Genomic DNA, 9,620 nt, shown 5'->3' with positions numbered 1-9,620 from the left:
CTTCAGCTCTGTGGATGCACCCCTATTGTTTGTGTTGCCAATTACCATGTCTGGCATTTTAGTCATATGGTATAGGGATGGGGGGGAGCAAATATGAGCTTCATTAATCATTTTAAAAAGTTGGGTCCTATGGGGAGAAAAGTTGAGAAGGAATAAGAAAAAGGAGGGATTCAGTGTAGCCCCAAGAGGAGATATGTCCTGCGCATCAAACTCCTGAGAGCACAGAAGCATAGAAGATAAGTGGCCCCCTCCCCCAATAAAGGGGCTGGGAAAAGGCCCTATATGGGGTCCTGTATCTGTCTCTGTGGGGCCCTTTAAATGGAGAAATAACAGAAAAAAGGCAAAATGTAAAATTCATATGATGTAGACAAGTAGAGCATTTTACTGAATAGTGGGCATTAAAGAATAGTAGAAGGAGTACCAGTGATCCCACACTTTGTGAAAGAGAGGGATTTTGTTATGGAGGAGACTGGTAATATATTCCATTGAGGCCACATTCCAGACCCGAGAAACTATGCCTTGGAGGCCCGGAGGGCAGCGGAACTTCCAGTCTTTAGCTATCTGCATATGCGTCGCGGAACAAACATGTTGTACCAGCTTATAACTGTGTTTAGTAAGGGATTTGACTGGAGAGCACAAAAGCATGACCATTGGTTCCAGGGTCACCTCCACACCCAAAATTCTAGTGATAAGAGCAGAACCCTGGGACCATAAGGTGGAAACGCTAGGGCATGTCCACCAACTGTGAAAGAAAGACCCCGCACCCCCACAGGCCCTCCAGCACAGATCTGAAGTACCCGGATACATTTTGTGTAGTCTCGTAGGCACCATATACCACATTGTTTATACTTTATAGGTGTTTCTCTAATCAACGTGTTGATGGAAATCTTAGGGATCCTAAGTCTGAGCTGGGACCATTCCTCCTGATCCAGATTTTTTTAAGTGTCATGTTCCTGTGGCGCCTCAAATGAATCAGTGGGATAAGTTTCAGGTTTCAGAAAGGCGTGGTAAACAAGAGAAATACAACAAAATAACCCCCTGCACTTGATAGACTGCTGCAATCAACCACACTAATATTCGTGGGGTCTGCTAGCCCCAAAAATGTAATCATAAATGAACAAATATGCAATAGTGTGTGTTGTACCAAATCAGACAAGTGGGCTGCGGTAACAAATATTAATAATAACTGTTATTTATTCATAAAAATTCAACATATATAAAAACATTAAAAGTGGAATAAATAATTGAAACACATGATGATACTGATGAACATAGAACAATATCAATTAATGGTACGATGATGTGACATGCTGAAAATCATATGTAATCAATAGCTGGAATAACAATCCAAATATGTTGCTGGAGCTAAGCACATTTACTGTATATTTGAACAAAGTAATTCAGTTTTCAGAGCGGAAACTAAAGAATGTACTATATCAAATAATATCCAGGGACCAACTTAACCGCCAAATGTCCATACTTGGTTAAGTATGAATGCTGAATAAAGATAAATCCTGACAGGGTATATTTACATGAGCCGATGTTCTCAGCCAGATGACTTGAGAGGGGAAACGAGATGTAAATCAGCACAGCTCTGTGTGCGCAGCTATGTGAATGACCCACAATGCTGAAAGGGTGAGTGATGTATGGACTCCTCTCCCTCCGTAGGCATAGAAACCAAGGTGTATTTTAGCACAGCTCCGTGTGCATTGCTATGTAGACCACCCACAGTGGAGTGAGGATTGGTGGTAAACAAGAGGTACCAATTCAGAAGCTCCAATTCGGAAAATACAACTCCTCTCAAAAGATGTGGGCTTACGCAGTTTAGTCATTTTACATTGAGCTTGTATAAAGCATCTTTGAATATAAGTACAAAGATAAAGGAAGGCCTGTCTTCTCTCTCACATCCAGCAAGGACTGTGGAGCATATTCCCCCAATATGTGGATGAACTGAGTGATCCCAATTTTCTGCCACGGTGAATAGTATGAGGTGGAATTTCCTGCCTTGAAATCTGGGTGGTGCCAAACCGGTGTGAGGGGGAGGGAAATGAAGTGAGTTTCCATCTTTTATGAAGCTTGCCCCAAATATGAAGTGTAGATTGTATAGTGGGGTAAAAGTAGACTGCGGCCGGTCTTTGACTGGGGAGCCAGGAGAGATATTTCAGAGTGGGAGCTGGTGTGAGTGCGTTCTCTAGTGCGACCAATCTCTTAGTCCTGGGGGCTGACTGCCAGGAAACAATGTGTCTGAGGTTGACTACTTGGTAGTAGCGTTCAAAGAGCGGTAGACCATACCCCCCAGGTTGGGTGGACTTGGCTAGACAGGATTGTTTGAACCTCGATTTTTTTCCCTTGCCAAATAAATCTACCACAAATCAGTTGCAAGTTTGACATAAAGATACCTGGGACTGGTATGGGTAATGTTTGGAACAGGTATAAAATCCGGGATAGAACGTTCATCTTAATGATGCTAATCCTGCCAAACCAGGGGAAAAAAAGACCACTTAATAAGGTCACATTTTATTGATTCAAGAAGAGGGGTATAGTTAGCCTGAAACAACTGTTTGTTCTCTTTAGTGATCTGAACCCCTAAATAACACAGGGCCTAGGGGTGCCATTGAAAAATGAACGAGGATTGTAGCGTGGCATTGACTGCGCTAGATACTTGGAGCAACAGGGCCTCTGGTTTGGAGTTATTGATTTTATAGTCCGACAGGGAACCATATTCCGCCAACTCCTTGAGTAAGTTAAGAAGTGAGAACAGGGAGTTGGAATGCATTAACAATACGTCATCAGCAAATAGGGTTAGCTTGAAATGGCGCGTCCCCATTTGGATCCCGGAGATATCTGGGTTTCGCCTGATAGCAGCTGTCAGAGGCTCAATACACAGGGCGTACAGCAATGGCGATAGTTGCCACCCCTGTCTCGTGCCGTTTGTCAAGGAGAAAGTGGAGGACATTGAGCCGTTATTCAGCACCGTTGAAGAGGGGCAGTGATATAAGGCATGAATAGCAAGTAGGAACGCCCCTTTCAAATCATAGTGACTGAGGGTGTGGAACATGAAAGGCCATAAAAGCCTGTCAAAGGCATTTTCGGTGTCTAAGACCGGGACGACAGAAGGGATTTTGTGTTGGTTAACAAGTGCAATAATATCTATTGTCCGTCTAGTATTGCCCAGAGCTTGCCTGGTGGGGACAAAATCTACCGGTCAGGAAACACCAAGGTTGACATATAGGCATTTAGATGGATCGCCAGAAGTTTGGCAAAAAGTTTTACATCAACGTTAATTAATGAGATGGGGTGATAAATACTACAACATGTTTGGATCTTTGTTAGGTTTGGGGATAACCACTATGGTGGATCTGGTGGATTCATCATGGAACCTCCCTCCTTGTAATATATTATTGAACAAGTGGGTCAAGTGAGGCACTAGTTCTTTGCAGAATGTTTTATAGTATGACATCATGAAGTCGTCCGGGCCAGGGGCTTTAGAAATTTTCTGTGATTTCAAAGCAAATGTAACTTTTTTGTCAGTAATATCACGGTTCAGGAAGAAGATCTGATGAGGGGAAAGTGTGGGCAAGGAACACTTGTCTCAGTATGAATGAATGGCCGGAGAGTTGGCTTCCGAGGCGCTCTGACCTTTATGATGGTTTTATAGGTTCTTATAATAGCTACGAAACGTGTCATTGATGACCCTTGGGTCGTAGGACATGTTATCTTTTTTTGTTTCTGAGTGAGGTGATTGTTTTGCAGGCCAGTTTTACTCTCAGTCTATTGGCAAAATGCATGTCAGCTTTCTCTCCCTTCTTGAAGAAGGTTTGTTTAAGCCACCGTAGTTGAAAATCAGTGCGTTTCGCATGAATCAATTGGATTTCCCCTCTAATTTTTTGTATCCGTTGGAATAATGAGCAGGAATTAGATTGTTTATGCAGGGTTTCTAGGTCTTTAAGTTGGGAAGATAGACTATTAAGTGTCTCAGCACGTTCCTTCTTCCGCCGAGAGGCAAATTGGATAATGTCTCCCCGAATTACTACTTTATGGGCTTCCCAGGTAGTGGGGGATGGGACCTCTGAGTTTGAGTTGAGGTCAAAGTAATTTTTATGGCTTTGCATTTGTTTTCCTTGAAAATAGGTAATTTGAGGAGAGTCTCATTTACCTACCAGGAGGACCTTCTCCAGAGATTTTGAAAGAGGTCAACTAACAGTGATAAAATGGAATGATCGGACCACGTATTAGAAATGATGTTGGCCTGCTTTATGTGTTGGAAAATTTGTGTACAACCCTTAAACATATCTATCCAAGAGTAGTATTGGTGGGGAAATGAGTAGAATGTGTAATTTCTAGATGAGGGGTAGTCCGGCATCAATCACCTTGTAGAGTTTTTGTGTGTGGGGATAGTGAGGGGGCGAGTCTGGTAGCTGATAGCGAAAGAAACAATACTATGATAGACACCTATGTAATATGGTATACCTTTTTCAATGTTTCAATGTTTTCAATCCAATGTTTGGCTCTTAATTGTAGTAGTACAGAGACACACGGATTTAGCAAGATGTTAGAGAAAACACAGACCCTGAACAGAAATCTACTCACCATGTGGATTTAGTGTCTGTGTCCTCTCCTTAAGCCCGCTGTTGCTCCGTTGGTCACTGGACTTGTTCCATATCAGGGGAGGACCTACATTTCATATAAAATACATTGTCAGAGCCTTTTTGGGAAGTGTTCAAACCCTTGACATTGAGAGAGAGAAAATTGTGAGAGACATAGCTAGTTTGTAGGCAGTCAAAATAACCAAACAAAAAAAAAGGGAGAGGGGACCCTGCTGAGAAGGAGGGGCTGCTAGAGAAGAAAATGATGGTCCCCAAATGTAGCAATGTAATATACTGAGCTGTCAGAGGGTAAAAAGGAAGGGGGGGGAGAACAGAAATGGGGGGAAAAAGAGGTAAGGTTGGGAATAGGTAACAGACAGCAGAGGAGAAAGAGAGGGTGAGGGTGTAGGCTCGAGCCTCACAGGCAGAGGGGCAGCCTACAGTAATAGTGCCTAAGGACTGGGATAACAGTACACTAGGTGGGATCTACCTATGTAATAAACTATGTCAAGGCACAGAGTGTGGGAATGCAATTAAACGTGTGCGCTTTCAAGAGAAAGAAAGTATATAATTCCCAGTATATATGGGAGCGTGGCCTAGGGGGCAGAGAAAGCACCCCCGCCCGTCTGAGAGAAAATAGAGAAAAAAAGTATATGTACTAAACAACCAGTTACACTGCACCTGTAAAAGTACAGTGGAGAAATTACTTTGAAGATTAAAGAATAAACTTTTGCTACTAAACAAAATCAGCTTAACAACAAAGCATGACATACGTATTTGGCTCCTCTCTAAATGAGAGTCAGGACTACAATTCATGGGGGTTGTTGTGCAGTAGAGCCCTGGGACCCTCTCCTGTGTCCCGTCCTGGGCGTGAAAGGTTGAGACAGTGGATCAAGTCTTTGCCTTCTTCTAGTGTAAAAATCAACATTTGTTGGCCTTTCACTTCAACTACCAGGTGCAAAGGAATGCCCCATCGATATTTGTATCCATTGTCTCTGAGAGTACGGCTCACATCTCTATGGTCTCGACGTTTAGCGATTGTTGAAGGGGCAAGATCTTGGAACACCTGAATGCGACATCCATTGAAGAGTATTTAAGGAGAGTTCCTAACTGCAGAGGAGATGATGTCCTTAATCTTAAAGGATAAGAGATGTAAGATCACAGCTATGAAGGGAGTCTACCTCTCTACCCAGCAAGAGGGTTGGGTATGCTCGCCATTTTCTTTCCTTTTTTCAAGTCCACAAAGAAGCAAACTCCTCAGATAATTTGATATCCAAATAATTATAATTCTGAACCAGTCCAACAGGAGTCATAACCCCTAGTCAGTCTGTCTGGAGAAGAACATAGAATATGGAGCATATGGTTGAGCTCCCTCTTTTAAGCCTGTTTCGGTTCCCAATGTGGTGTTTCCTCAGTGGGGCTGTTCTTAGCATTTCCGCAATAGATAGGGTACCTACAGCACCCTGTGGATAGGTCTCTGGGAAGTCTGGCTAAAGCTGGAGCAGAACACTGAGCTCATTTTTGTTTTTGGCCATAACTCCCATCCCTGAATTAACCAATGTCTTTTAGGCAAAAGTGGTTTTTGGCTCAACATGGCCAACCATTAGCGGAGGATGTCCCGCAAAGTCTTTAGATAGCAGTTACTGCAATTTCACAGGTTGACTGGCTGCCCTGATAAGTCCGGGTGAAAAAAACTCTTTTAGGGGACATTTTGGATAATTTAGCGGTACCTTCAGAACCCACCTGGTGACATTTAAGAATATAAAAGCAGCACAATTTAAAAATACATACATTCAAACACATGTAAAACAGTACTGGACAAGAGGCATTGCCAAGCGGGCTTAACCTTTATTTTCAATTTGTACGGCACCCTTTTCTAACCACATCTAGATATATGCCTAGCTGATAGAAAATTCCATCATCTTACAAGGTAATGGACTCTATAGAGCCATATTACTGTTACATTTGACATATAACATTTATAATAAGCTAATAGATGATCCTACACAGATACTATTAATTTTTTTTAGGTGCTGACAGATGCGTAGTGATTATGAAACAATCTTGTAAACAAACAAAACCTTTTGACAATGAAGTTTACTGAGAAACCATTTATTTAGACTTTACCAAAAATAAACAAGAATCTTACAGCTCCATCCTAATATTTCTGCAAGAAATTCCATTCTACAGACTCTGCCAAAATACACTGAATTTTTTTATTCAACAATGAGTGCAAGCAAAAGGATTATACTTATGTCACATCATGAACTTCCTAAATAAATGAGCTGAATTAGCTTTAATAGAAGATGAAGATCATCTAGTGTTCTACAGAGCCTTTACACCATTGTTATACACAATTGTGGATTACAAGCAGTTGGATCATTGTTGGTTGATAACCCTTTATATAAGACACTTGACATTAATTTTTTTCTTGAACTTCTTTGAATCATGTTGAAGTAGAGCTATTTTGCTTGTGAGGGGACCTTCTATAAGCAGTGCACCAGAACTGCAATGAACACTTTCTCCATAACATATTGTGACAAAGGGAAAAGATTTCCACAGGGCTCTAAGAGAGGAATCAGCTATTCAGCTGACAGCCTGTAGATAAAGGCTGCAGACTGGGTTACACACAGGTATAGCAGTGCACCTAGGTTCAGAGATTTTTCGGTGTAAAACATGTGTGATAAAGTAAAAATATAAATGTGATTTAACTTACATGCTTTAAAAGTGTCTTTTCACAGCTAATAGCAAGGCTGAAAAGGTGTGTCTGCAGCAAAGATTAATTACAGAGCACCTGAGGAGACATCCATCTAAACGCAAGGTGGGAGTGTCGCCTGTCTGTCAAGCCAGGACTTTGAGAGGAGTGTCACGTATGTAAACCTGAATTGTGCTACTATTCTTTGAGACTGATGCCAAACAGTGGCCGGTGCCTAGACAGGAGGTTTATGTCAACTAGTGTTAGGTTGCCTGGTGTAGTCCTGACGAAGTATATGTTGTTTATTGTGATGGAACAACAAAAGTGCTGTTTATTTCAAGCAAGAAGTTCTATGTGTGTGAATCATCTAAGGAGGCCCATGCCACAATATGCATTAATAAGCATATTCACTTTTATTGCCACTGCATTGACAATATTTTATGCATTGGGGTGGAGAGATCAAAATGTTGGTGGACCATGTAGCTATTATGAGCTCCTTAAACTCACATATCAAACTGACCATGGAACATAGCTCTGAATTGTTCCACTTCCTGGAGAGGAATATAACCAAACTGGGAGGATGTCTGCAGACTATGGACTACACTAAACCTACAGATGTTAATAGTTTACTACCAGTTTCTATTTTCCATCTACTCCCACATAAGAAAGTTTTACCACATTCACAGCTTCTGAAAGTAAGAAGAATACTGAGTAATCAGTAATTCAGATCTTGATGGAGCACTTATGAAGATGGCTAACAGGTTCATTATGAGTGAGGTTACTGATTTGGGTGAACAAGCACATAAGGACCGATTCAATTCTGCCACGAATAACGCGGCGTTAGCAGTATTACCGTTATTACGGTAAAACTGCGTATAATTACCCTTAATACGGTAATTTGAACGCTGGAACAAGTTAAAATTACCGTATTAAGGGTAATATTGTTAACGTCGTGTTATTCACGACAGGGTTGAATCGACCCCATAGAATCAATAGAACATCGCTTCTTCTTCCTAAGAGTAGACATCCTTTTGTAAATAAGATTCTCATTGTGACAATGTACACAGATAACTCCATCAATATTGCTAAAAGAGTGTAATTAAGATATACTCTCAATGACAAGACTTTTCCAGCTCTTAAAGAAACCCAACCTCTAATGAGTTATTGAAGAGTATGGAGCGTGAAAGATATGCTAGTTTATCCAATAACAGACCCCCCCATTGAACATATTCCCACATAAGATACTATATATTCTAGAGATGCTCACTGACCCCCGTAAATTGGTTTTGGTTTTGGATTAGCTTCGTGTTTTGGTTTTGGTTTTGGCAAAACCGCCCTCGTGTGTTTTGATTTTGGATTTTTTAGAAAAAATCCTAAAATATGCTAAAATCACATAATTTTGCTCTTTTTTTGTTCCTACATTATTATTAACATCAATAACACTCATTTCAAGTAATTTGCAGTCAATTTTGACCACCTCACAGATCACAATATTATTTTCATACACTTTCGGACAAATACTGCAGCGACCTGGCTGGATGGTAAGCGACAGAGCAATGACTCAAACACATGGCAGTTCCAAGCACATCTAGGAAACATTGTCACACAGCAGTGGCAGAAAAGAAAAATGGTGCAAGATGGAATTGTCCTTGTGCCCTCCCTCCCACTCATCGTTATGTTGGATCTTAAAAAGGAATCCAAGAATTGCGAGATCTGAGATCCGACGACGTAAAAATAATTTTTTGCCTCGTCTTTCAAATCCAAAAAAGCGCAAAAGTACTGAGCTGGCTCGGATCGGTACTCGGACCTGCTAAGTTCGGGTATGTTTGGTTCTCGGGGAACCGAGCCTGAGTATCTCTAATATATTCTAAGAAGGTGTGCTTTAAATGCATAAACTCTGTCACCTGTGGATACATGCAAACTGGCTAATTTTTATGCCATCATCATACTAGAAGCAAAATACAAATTAAGCACTTTCTGACATGTATGACTCTGTTTGCAGTATATAGTCTTTGGTGTCCTCAAGTTTTGCAAAACAGAAAGGACAATAAACGAGATGATGGCCATGCACTGTTCATCAATTAAAAGAGCCCTGAATGCCTGTTTCAGTGATCAACCAGTGGCAAATCATTACTGAAACATCCATTACCTACACTACGTTACAAGGTGATTGATTGGTCATGTTCCACCATCTACCAGAGGGAGATACAGAACAAAGTCAGCATGAGGCAAGACAGTGTTTTTTTCAGCAATGTTTAGTTAGTTTGCAGCATATATATCAGTAACATTCTATAGATTCCATTATAACAAAGTATAACTGGTATGTTGATATATAATTA

This window comes from Mixophyes fleayi, chromosome 10, assembly GCF_038048845.1.
Source record: "Mixophyes fleayi isolate aMixFle1 chromosome 10, aMixFle1.hap1, whole genome shotgun sequence".
In the NCBI taxonomy this organism is placed as follows: domain Eukaryota; kingdom Metazoa; phylum Chordata; class Amphibia; order Anura; family Limnodynastidae; genus Mixophyes; species Mixophyes fleayi.
The sequence above is the reverse complement of the archived record's forward strand: the minus strand, read 5'-3'. Positions refer to the sequence as shown.